The following is an 11700-nucleotide window of genomic DNA, read 5'->3' as shown; positions in this document are numbered from 1 at the left end:
GTTGCGCCTGGACATAACCTCATATTTAGTTGTGGCATAATCACATAAACAGCAGCAACACATGTGCCATGCATACTGTAAAGATAAGTATAGCCCAGCTCTGCCCATGGCTTTGAACCGAAGTGGAAGCTAAACTGATACGGTGCACAACATTTCATGAAAGCCCCATATCAGAGCACTCTGCTTTACAGGATAAATTTTTGCCTTATCTCTCTCTTGTTCACTGACAGGGTATCAAAACTGTTTGGGCACTTCCATAAATAGATAGAAAGCTGAAATCTGGTCATCTGTGCATGCTTTGAAATTATGATGTTATCACCAGAGCCTAACATATGGTCACGCTAGATAAAACCACAAAGTTTCTCTGGAAATCACTATGAGGGCAACAGGTGACCAGGTGGTAAGGATCAAGACAATGGGGAAGGGCCGTAGCTCAGTGGCAGAGCAAAAGGTCCTGAGGTTAATCCCCAGTGGCATCTCCAGGTAGAGCTGGGAAGGACTTCTGCCTGAAACTCTGCGAGAGCCACTGCCAGCACATGCCCTCCAACCGCCCCTATTTTAACAGGACATTCCTGAAATTACAGAAGCCACCCTGGCTTCTTATGTGACCCTGGAATGTCCTGGGATGAGCCAGTGCTTGCAGCCAGCACTGGTGCTTGCCATGGTGCTGTGCTCTCGTGCAAGTCAGCTGCAGTGGTGCAGAGCACGGCACCAAAAGACACACTTCCTTTGGTGCCACTCTCTTGTGAGCCAGCTGATTCTTGCGGCACCAAAAGACGCACAACTTCTGGTGCCCTGACTTTCATCAGGGCAATGTTGGATAGTATGTAGTCAGTGTAGACAGTACTGAGTCAGATAGACCAGTGGTCTAACTTGCCATGAGGTAAATCCCTTTGTTTTATGTTCCTTTCTCAGCAGCAGAGCTAAGGTGACTCTTATGCCCAGTCAGAAAACAAAATTTGCCGTATGACATAAATAACCCCTTGACCTACAAGGCCAAAAGCTGATCCCAACCTGAAACTGTGTACAACCTGCCTATTTGAGCATCAAGGCAAATTTCACAAACCCCATGAGGATGGCAGTAAGGATCAGAAAATAACCACTGACTGAATTCAAGCTGGAAATGCTGCCAAGCAAAACAATCTCTTCAGACACTCACTGTGGAAACAGGATCCTGAGCAGACCTGGGATAGAGCAGGGTTGACACATTTTGAAGAGCAAAAAAGAGGACGCTATGACGACTCTCATTTTAAAGACCCCTACTATATGTAGGCTATAGAAGCTGTGATAAATTGCTGAGGGAGGCAGGAGAAGAGAATAGGAAACACACTAAAAGAACAACCCCAAAGCAACCCCTAAAACACAACCAACATTGATCTCTCCTGAAAACATCCCATTTTACCATCAAGGTACAACAATGACTCCAAGGACATGAACCCATGTCGGATGCTAACACATGTACAGTGCATTTCTGCAGCCAAGCTACACCTGCATTTGATACTACATACTCATAAATACTCATAAATATTTAGAAGAGGCAGAGGAACCAGAGACCAAATTGCAAACATGCGCTGGATTATGGAGAAAGCTAGAGAGTTCCAGAAAGACATCTACTTCTGCTTCATTGACTATGCAAAAGCCTTTGACTGTGTCGACCACAGCAAACTATGGCAAGTTCTTAAAGAAATGGGAGTGCCTGATCACCTCATCTGTCTCCTGCAAAATCTCTATGTGGGACAAGAAGCTACAGTTAGAACTGGATATGGAACAACTGATTGGTTCAAAATTGGGAAAGGAGTACGACAAGGCTGTATATTGTCTCCCTGCTTATTTAACTTATATGCAGAATTCATCATGTGAAAGGCTGGGCTGGATGAATCCCTAGCCGGAATTGAGATTGCCGGAAGAAATATCAACAACCTCAGATATGCAGATGACACAACCTTGATGGCAGAAAGTGAGGAGGAATTAAAGAACCTTTTATTGAGGGTGAAAGAGGAGAGCGCAAAATATGGTCTGAAGCTCAACATCAAAAAAACGAAGATCATGGCCACTGGTCCCATCACCTCTTGGCAAATAGAAGGGGAAGAAATGGAGGCAGTGAGAGATTTTACTTTCTTGGGCTCCATGATCACTGCAGATGGTGACAGCAGCCACGAAATTAAAAGACGCCTGCTTCTTGGGAGAAAAGCAATGACAAACCTAGACAGCATCTTAAAAAGTAGAGACATCACCTTGCCGAAAAAGGTCAGTATAGTAAAAGCTATGGTTTTCAAAGTAGTGATGTATGGAAGTGAGAGCTGGACCATCAAGAAGGCTGATCGCCGAAGAATGGATGCTTTTGAATTATGGTGCTGGAGGAGACTCTTGAGAGTCCCATGGACTGCAAGAAGATCACACCTATCCATTCTGAAGGAAATCAGCCCTGAGTGCTCACTGGAAGGACAGGTCCTGAAGCTGAGGCTCCAATACTTTGGCCACCTCATGAGAAGAGAAGACTCCCTGGAAAAGACCCTGATGTTGGGAAAGATGGAGGGCACAAGGAGAAGGGGACGACAGAGGACGAGATGGTGGGACAGTGTTCTCTAAACTGCCAAAATGAGTTTGACCAAACTGAGGGGGGCAGTGGAAGACAGGAGGGCCTGGCGTGCTCTGGTCCAGGGGGTCACAAAGAGGCGGACACAACTAAACAACAACAAAGGTATCAAATCCCAAAGAAGAACCACCAAGTTGCCAGAGAAAAGAAGGAGAAGGTGGGGGGGGAGACTCAGACGGAGTTGAAGCCCTGGCAAGGGGAGGAAAGAGGGAATGAGGCAGAAAAAGGGGGTGAGAGAAAAGAGGGATTGGGAACAGCTGGCCTCTCCAGCACAGCCCTCCCTGAGCTCCATGAGAGGCCAGGCGGTGGGGCGGGATGCTGAGGGGAGAGACCTCGTCTTCATCCAATTAATTTGAAGAGAGGGCTGATGGACACTGCCGCCACCCAACCGGGTCTGCCACACCCCTTGAAAAGCAGGCCCTGAAGCGAATCAAGTTGGCAGGCGGGAGACACCAGATCCCACGGCAATGGAGGGCAGGACATAGGTAGATAAGGGAGGCCCTCGAGCCAATGAGCGCCGCAGTACTGCTGAATGACAGGAGGTGTGCCCAATAGAGGTATATCTACGGTGGGATCAAGGGTAGCAAACAAAAATCCCCAGGAAAATTTGGCCTATTTAACAAATCCCCCCAGACTTGCATTTTACCCATGAGAAGGAGGACATGTCCGGGGGAAAGAGGACCTATGGCAACCCTAGGATAGAACTAAATTGTGTCACTTTGTCAGCAAGATTAAAAACAAAATAGCACCCCAGAAGCCCAGTGTGGGGATGATTAGGGAGGCAGGAGAGGATATATTATTTAATGATCTCCTTCCTAACTTGTGCTAGCAAGTTCCATATTCTAGCAGAGTCCCCCTTTTTAAATTATGCAGCGATCAGCTTGTTGCTGACTCATCTGAGTCTTACTATTAAAGATTCCTTCCTGGTAAAAACCCTTCTAATCCCTCTTAAAAAGAATAAACACAAGAATCTGATTAACATTACTGTAAAAATAGTTTACTCACAGATTCATTCAGGTTCACAGACATATCCCTGAAGGCAGGCTTAGGTTACATAACTAGAACTATTCCATAAAGAAGTGAGTCCCAAGTGACTGCGACTAAGCAGTCACTTCTCCAAACACACAGCAACATCCAAAATGGAGAAGACACACTGATCCAAACATGGAGGCCGTGGGCTCCTCCATGCTAGTACAACAGACCGCATCCTCTTCAAGTCTGTCCCAGCTCAGGAGGAAACAGGAAGTCTTCTCCTGAGTGGGACAAACATCCCCTAACATGTCCACCGTAGGAATGTTGTACAGAGGTACCTCGGGTTACAGACGCTTCAGGTTACAGACTCTGCTACCCGCTACCCCAGAAATAGTACCTCGGGTTAAGAACTTTGCTTCAGGATGAGAACAGAAATCGTGCTCTGGCGGCGCGGCGGCAGCAGGAGGTGCTTCAGCTAAAGTGGTGCTTCAGGTTAAGAACAGTTTCAGGTTAAGAACGGACCTCCAGAACAAATTAAGTTCTTAACCCAAGGTACCACTGCACTTGACTGCTATAAGTTTCACATCCCACACCCAGTTCAATTAAGGGCCCCTCCATACTTTTTAAAAAACAAAACAAAACAACAAGCCTGCTCTTGAGGTCTTTGTTCAAGGCAAGTGTTTTCTAGTAAATCAGAGCCTCCGAGGCCTTATCAACTTTGCTGGATGTTGCGCCCGAGTAACTATTCTGGTTTATGTACAGCATAAAATATGTTCTGTTTTTGCCAGGAACATAAACTCTTCCTCATCATCTATTCCTAACCATGCCATTTCAGCAAAGCTTGGAGTAAAATATTCTAATATTCTTTTTGCTAAATATTTGCACAAACCCAGTCCTGTAACTGGGAAACCACAACACTAGGTGAGAACGTGCTCTGAACTTTGACTATGAATTTGCTAGAGGCAAGTTCTTGTTAACTTTGCTGCATTTTCCTAACCAGTGTCCCTGAAAAAAGAAGGGGGGGGGGAATGCTCTCAGGCCTCCTGCAAGGTACCAGGGGTTTATATTTCCTGTAACCCAATGCCCCTGGATTCAAATACAAGAAATTGGTCAGATGCCTGTTTATTAAGTGGGGCATAGTGAGGGGGGAATGGGCAGATTTCAGCATCATGTCTCTGGCTAACTCACTGCTCTGTTGTTATTTCTGTGGTTGGCTTATTATTTATTTTAAAAATGATAAATGGGGGTATTTGTCAGCCTTGCTGCTTTTTGAATAATTGGATTGTTTCACTGTTCAAAAATCCCCAGAGGAGAATAATGTTTCTGAAATCCTCAATGTAAATGCAGTTTGCTGAGTTCAGGGACAAGCCCAGTAGGTTTTCAAACTTCTGGTTTTCTTTTAACAGTCCCCACCCCCCCACCCCCCGCTTTGGAAACACCCCTCTGTTTTAAAAGCAGTTTGGACATGTGGCAGCATGGGGGGGGGGTGCAGGGTTGCTCTTTGAGAAAGAAGTTCAAAAGTGTGCTGAAGCAAGAGGTACGCTGCATGGTGGGCTAAGAGATCACACAGTGTTCTCATAAACCCTGTTGTTTTCAGTGAGTGCAAGTAGGCCATGGGGAAAGTGAGATTAAATCCATTGGCCATACACCCGAATATCCATTTGACCACTGGCAACCAGAGCTGGCCCACCCATGAAGCAGTGCGAGGCGACCACCTCAGGTGGCTGGATCCATAGGGACGGCAGATCCAGCCTCCAAGGAACGCACCACTGCTGCTGTTGTAGTGGTGGCGGTGGCAGCATACTCCTTGGAGGCTGGATCTGCCTCCTTCTTGGCAACCTCTTGGCAAATAGGAGGCACTGCTGGTTTCTTCTCATCCCTAGGGAGGAAATGGGATACAGCACCTGGTATCTGGTATACTTCAGGTATCTGAAGAAGTGTGTATGCACACAAAAGCTTATACCAAGAACAAACTTAGTTGGTCTCTAAGGTGTTACTGGATATTTTTTAAATTTTTTAAATATATTTTATATGTGCATGTACAATTTAAATAATGATTACTGTAATTTAAACATACGTAAATATAGTAATCTCATCTTAGCAGGGAAGGCTATGACCATGTGACTTGTTCTGGAGATAAACAACTTCAAGCCCTCTTCTGCTCTCTCTTCTTAATGATTCTTTCTCTTTAAACCAGATTTGGACCAAACATGGGATTGGCCCTGAAAACAGAGGGCTATCCTTTGTAAAGTTGGATTAATAGCCGCCCTACCCATCTGGCCAGAGGATTGTTGATACCGATAAGGGTTATTAGGGTGGGGAGTCTCTGCATCAAAGTTGCAGGCTGCTCTCCCAAGAGAGACCCACCTAACTCAATCTCTCTTACAGCTTCTTGCAACCTGGCCAAAACCTCATTCTGCAGACAAACTTTTGGGCAGAGAGTGGTCCACAGGTTGGTCAGCATTGTTGGTTTTGAAGGGTTCTCAACTGTTGTGCTATTTTTGAATACTGATTGTTTATCCATACAGTGGATGCTCGGGTTGCGTACATGATCCGTGCGGGAAGCACGTTCGCAACCCGCAGCATTCGCAACCTGCAGCACCACATGTGCGCACGCACGGGTTGCAATTTGGCACTTCTGCACATGCACATGCACAAATTTAGCACTTCTGCGCATGCACAAGCGCCGAAACCCGGAATTAACCAGTTCCGGTACTTCCGAGTTCGGCGCGGTGCACAACCCGAAATTGCACAACCCGAAGCGTCTGTAACCCGAGGTATGACTGTATAGATTTTGTATTTTCCTTTATTGTTTTACCTAGTGCTATTTTTCTAGAAAACAGGTACAGGAACCATGAACATCTCCCTCATTCTCTTAGAATGGCAGCAGAGAGGTTCTGGAACATTGTTGTTAGCACTTGAAAATCAAAACTAAGAGAAAGAGAGTATTAACCTTTTAAATTAAATGCAGTGCTTTGAACACTGTTGTTTAAATTATTGCTATCTAAGCGATCTGTTATTGTGTCTGTGTATGTTATGATGTGGGTGGTGCTGTGGTCTGAACCACTGAGCCTCTTGGGCTTGCCGATTGGAAGGTCAGCGGTTCAAATCCCTGCAACGGGGTGACCTCCCGTTGCTTGGTCCCAGCTCCTGCCAACCTAGCAGTTCGAAAGCACATCAAAGTGCAAGTAGATAAATAGGTACCGCTCCGGTGGGAAGGTAAACAGCGTTTCCGTGCGCTGCTCTGGTTTCGCCAGAAGCAGTTTAGTCATGCTGGTCACATGACCCGGAAAAACTGTCTGCGGACAAAGGTTGGCTCACTTGGCCAGTAAAGCGAGATGAGCGCCGCAACTCCAGAGTCGTCCGCGACTGGACTCAACTGTCAGGGGTCCCTTTACCTTATGTTATGATAGCACTATCTTACTCTTTTCCATTACAGAAATGAACATAACCCCCCATAGGAAACATTTCCCCTCTTCCAAAGCACAAAATCTTGTGGGAAAACATTATTCCAAAGTTTCAAATGTCAGTCTGGTGGATACCACTATGTTTTGTTGATTCTGTGATGAAGGGCTACCATGTTTCTTTAAAAATTGTCCTCGTTTCCCTTTCCAGTTACAGCTTGAACTTCCTTGGTCAGTTTCTCTGAAAGTACTATGGTCCAATTTTTTTGTTTCCATTGTGATATTCGCATATGTTCTAAAGATTTTGAGTTGGAGCAACAAGTTGTTGAGCTGCTACTAAAACTGGCATTTTTATTTTTAAAGATTGTTAACAATACTAAAGTTGAAGTGTGAATAACATTTTGTTTTGTGATCAACCTTATTTAATCTATAATATTCTTCAAAAATGGTTGCAATTTGTCACATGTCCACCACGTACGTACAGCGATTCCAATCTCTTTACACCTCTCCAGCAAAGAGGAGAAATAGCTTTGTTGATATGACTACACCTCAAAGGTGTTTAATGCCACCTGTGTAGGAGCTTAAGAGTGTTTTATGCACATAGATACTGATGTTAAGGGCTTCTTGTCCCACAAGTTCTGCCAATCTGCCTCTTCAATCACCATCTTGAGATCTGAGTCCCAAGTATGTTTTGTCAAATTTGTTTGGCCTAATTGCCTGTCAATGATTATTTTAATAATATATTCTTAGATTTTGTATTAAATTTTCAAATGGTGTTAAAGGTCTAGAAGCATGTGCAGCAACTGTTGGATTTGCTAGAAATGTGTATTTTGGTATATATTTAAACAATTCCTGGTGTTTTGTCTTGCTTTGAGTAATACTTATTCCCCTGTCAAGGTATGTCATCTGTGTAAAAGTTAATCTAAATAAATCTGTCTTTTTCCATTGCTCACACAAAGTATCTATTTCTTCTGTGTAAAAAAGTAGGTGAAACAGACAGTATCACTGGTGATGTTAGTGGTGTCAGTTTGTTTATTTGTGTTGGTCCCCCCCCCCATATACATTTGTGGTGTATTAAAAAAGGGAGTCCCAGAATTTTCAGTGCCAATGAAAGATCATATTCCATATGTAGCCATGACTTGTTTTCTCTAGGTACATAAGTTTTTATATATTTTTTGCAAGGCAATGTATCATGGTATCTCTGCTGGTAGATGTCTAGGGTGCTTCCATTTGTGTATTAAATTAGTAACTATTTTCTCCCATCTCTCACAAAGTTTTAATGGGAATACAAATTGGAACTGTTTGAAATAAAAAGATAATTTTTGATAATAGAATCATTTTCACAGATGAAATTCTGCCTATTCTGGACAAAATCTACTAAGTAGTCTTAAACAAATATTGGACATCATAACTACATAACCCAAATAGAATTTCAGAAAACAGGAGAAAATTCTTCAAGTTACCAGTCAGAACAGCCTGAGATGTTTTCTCAAAAAAAGCCAGGAGGGAAGAGATTATGGAGGAAAACAGAGATCTCTCCCACTGCCCTGCCAGCTGCTGGATAAAAAGTGGAACATGCAAGATAGGGGACAAATAAGAGTCAAATTCCAACTACAGCACAACTGCAAATTAGATATCCATTTTCCTACCCAACCATGCATCCATTTTCTGTGCAATGATGCTGTACTGTGCTCCAGTATTTTAAGTTGTGAATAGTTAAGGCTCATCCTCCTCCTATAAATTTTTATTGTGCACCTTTAAATAATCTGTGTGCTTTCAGAGGATAGGGTGGGGCCTCTTAAGAGATACCAGCATGTTGACTTCTTGAATAACAACTTCACCAATGCCTTCAGTGCTACTGTATGCTGAAATAAGACAGAACAGAGGACAGTTTTAAATATTTGTTGTTGTAGTTATATATGGTGATTTCCTACCTGACATTCTAGTCCAGGCTGAGACCTTGAGGAAGGCCATGAAAGTCAGTATTACTCTGGTGTATTGCTACATTAACTATTTCTTTTCAGAAGCCTCATTCCAGAGGTGGCTCTACCAAGTGCAACAAGTGTGTTCTGTGTGTGTGTGCATGGAGAAATAGTATGATTAAAATGACTGTGAAAAGAACTAGAAAATCATGAGCAGAAAATAATTAACCATTTCATTTAGAAAAGGCTTGGGTAAATAAAAAGGTCTCAGGCATGCATTTGGGACAGTAGGTTCTTGGAACAAGCTTGCTCTCACATTAAAGGGGCCACAGCACTGAAGTCACAAGGCAGAGAGAAGTAGCCCTCTTTGTGGCTGGGCATGGGCATAAGGGGCAGGCAATACCCATACCCCTCTCTTGGTGAAGGTCAGCCATCAGTGGCCAAGGCCAATTCAGTCCCAAACCCACTTTGGAATCCAGTCTGGTGAGGGGCAAAGTACTCAGTTTCATTCAACTGCAGCTGAAATGCAAGTGCCCTCTCAAGAGAGCATTCGTGATCCTGTGGAAGTTGTTGTGCACCACTGGATCCAGGGCAGGCTTTTTCAGACGTGATCACATCAACACTCCCTTCAAAGTGGTAGGCACCACCCTCGTGCGCAGTGACGCATTAGCTGCCCCCTAGACCCACCCGTCAAAAATCAGCACCACCAGTTAGTTTCAATCAGCCAAGAAGTGCAAAGAGTTGAGAGGACAGGTGTCGGGGGCAGTGCCACAAGCACCTTGTTCACATCACCAGGTTGGTGAAACTGATCCCACAACACTCACGTGGTGCATTGGACACCTAGAGAGATTCTGCATCAAAATCAGTTTTGGAGGTGAGCAACTTTATCCTCAAAGTGTCTTACAAAGAATTCGCAACTACTAGATAGCACAATTTGCTATCTATTTATTTGCAAAAATCTTAGATATTATTAGTCTCTGTTTTAAGGCAGTGTCTATTGAGCTCAAGTCTACTGATTGTAATAAAGATGAATGGAAACGTGCTATGCTTGCCAGTTTTTAGTTGGCAGCATATGTGTTTCAACAGAAGTCTGACAAAATGGTAAAGCTTTTCCTTTAATTTCACCTCCATGCTAGGGAAAACAGTATGTTTTATATTTCTGACTTTCAGGTCACTGCTATCAAAAATAGATTCTATATTTTACTGCGTCTTATTGCGTTAGTTACGAGTTACCGGTCTCTGCAGCCACAGCAGGCACTATGATTCCCCAACAGTTTGACTACACCTCTGGAGGTGCACTCCATTGTCTCTTGAGACAGATGGACACCAACAAGGCATTTTGGTGCACCTTTTATTGTGAACTGTCCTCGGCTGAAAGGTGGTACAGAAAAATTTGATATATAAATTTTTAAAAAGATAAAGAAGTTAGGCCAACGGGGGAGAAATAGCTGAAACTATGGGGAAAGATCTGCTAACTGTATCCTCAAATTCTTTAGAACTCAAGGGTGGTTTTTTTTGTCCCCACAGCTCTAAAATTGTTGTTGTTGTTGTTTAGTCATTTAGTCGTGTCCGACTTTTCGTGACCCCATGAACCAGAACACGCCAGGCACTCCTAACTTCCACTGCCTCCCGCAGTTTGGTCAGACTCATGTTTGTGGCTTCGAGAACACTGTCCAACCATCTCGTCCTCTGTCGTCCCCTTCTCCTTGTGCCCTCCATCTTTCCCAGCATCAGGGTCTTTTCCAGGGAGTCTTCTTTTCTCATGAGGTGGCCAAAGTATTGGAGCCTCAGCTTCAGGACCTGTCCTTCCAGTGAGCACTCAGGGCTGATTTCCTTCAGAATGTAGAGGTTTGATCTTCTTGCAGTCCATGGGACTCTCAAGAGTCTCCTCCAGCACCATAATTCAAAAGCATCAATTCTTCGGCGATCAGCCTTCTTTATGGTCCAGCTCTCACTTCCATACATCACTACTGGGAAAACCATGGCTCTAAAATTATACAAGGCCAAAATGTTGGCACAGCTCCTATATGGGTCCTTTTTGGGCCCACCATCCTCTTCTTTCACTCCCCTCGAGAGAGTCCAATCTAAATTTCTCAGAGCCCTTTTACAAGTCCCCAGATGCATTTCAAATGCATAGATTAGAAATGGGGATGATGAGAGTCAAGGTTCATATTAGCTTAACATCAGTCTATAAGTGGTTGACACTGAAATTGCTCCAAGGTATAGCTCCACTGATTCTTTGTGATTGGTTTGTTTGCCTGGCAGATAGCGGTCCTGAACTCTCTGCAGAAACTGGGCCTTGCTCCTCAAGCCATCCTAAATTTGGGATTGGATCAAGCAAGATCTGTGGTCAGGCAAATAATTATGGACATAGAGAGACAACAGGACTGCGTGAGGTCCCAATTACATAATTGCAGAACACGAGAGATATGTTGCTGTCCCGGAAGCATATCTCCATTTCCTCGTATCCAGAAATGCAAGAAGGGCCTTTACTCTCGACCATCTGGTGAGGCTTGCTGACCTTCCGGACTATAGCTGTCAACGTTTCCCCTTTTTAAAGGGAAATTCCCTTATTCCGAATAGGATTCCTTGCAAGAAAAGGGAAAGGTTGACAGCTATGTTCTGGACAAGCCTAAACTAAAATTTCTCTTCTTAGGCAAAAATCACAAGATGACCCGGATGGTCGCCAGATTCTGCGCATAGATTTGTAGGTGTAGAACACCCCCTGGAACAAGTAGATCTCTAGGAAAACTGCCTTAGCCGGGCGTCCCAGGGGCAATCTGCATGTTAGTTTCACCTTAGGTCT

Source organism: Podarcis filfolensis, assembly GCF_964270895.1.
Source record: "Podarcis filfolensis genome assembly, chromosome: 16".
In the NCBI taxonomy this organism is placed as follows: Eukaryota; Metazoa; Chordata; class Lepidosauria; order Squamata; family Lacertidae; genus Podarcis; species Podarcis filfolensis.
Note: the sequence above shows the minus strand (reverse complement) of the source record.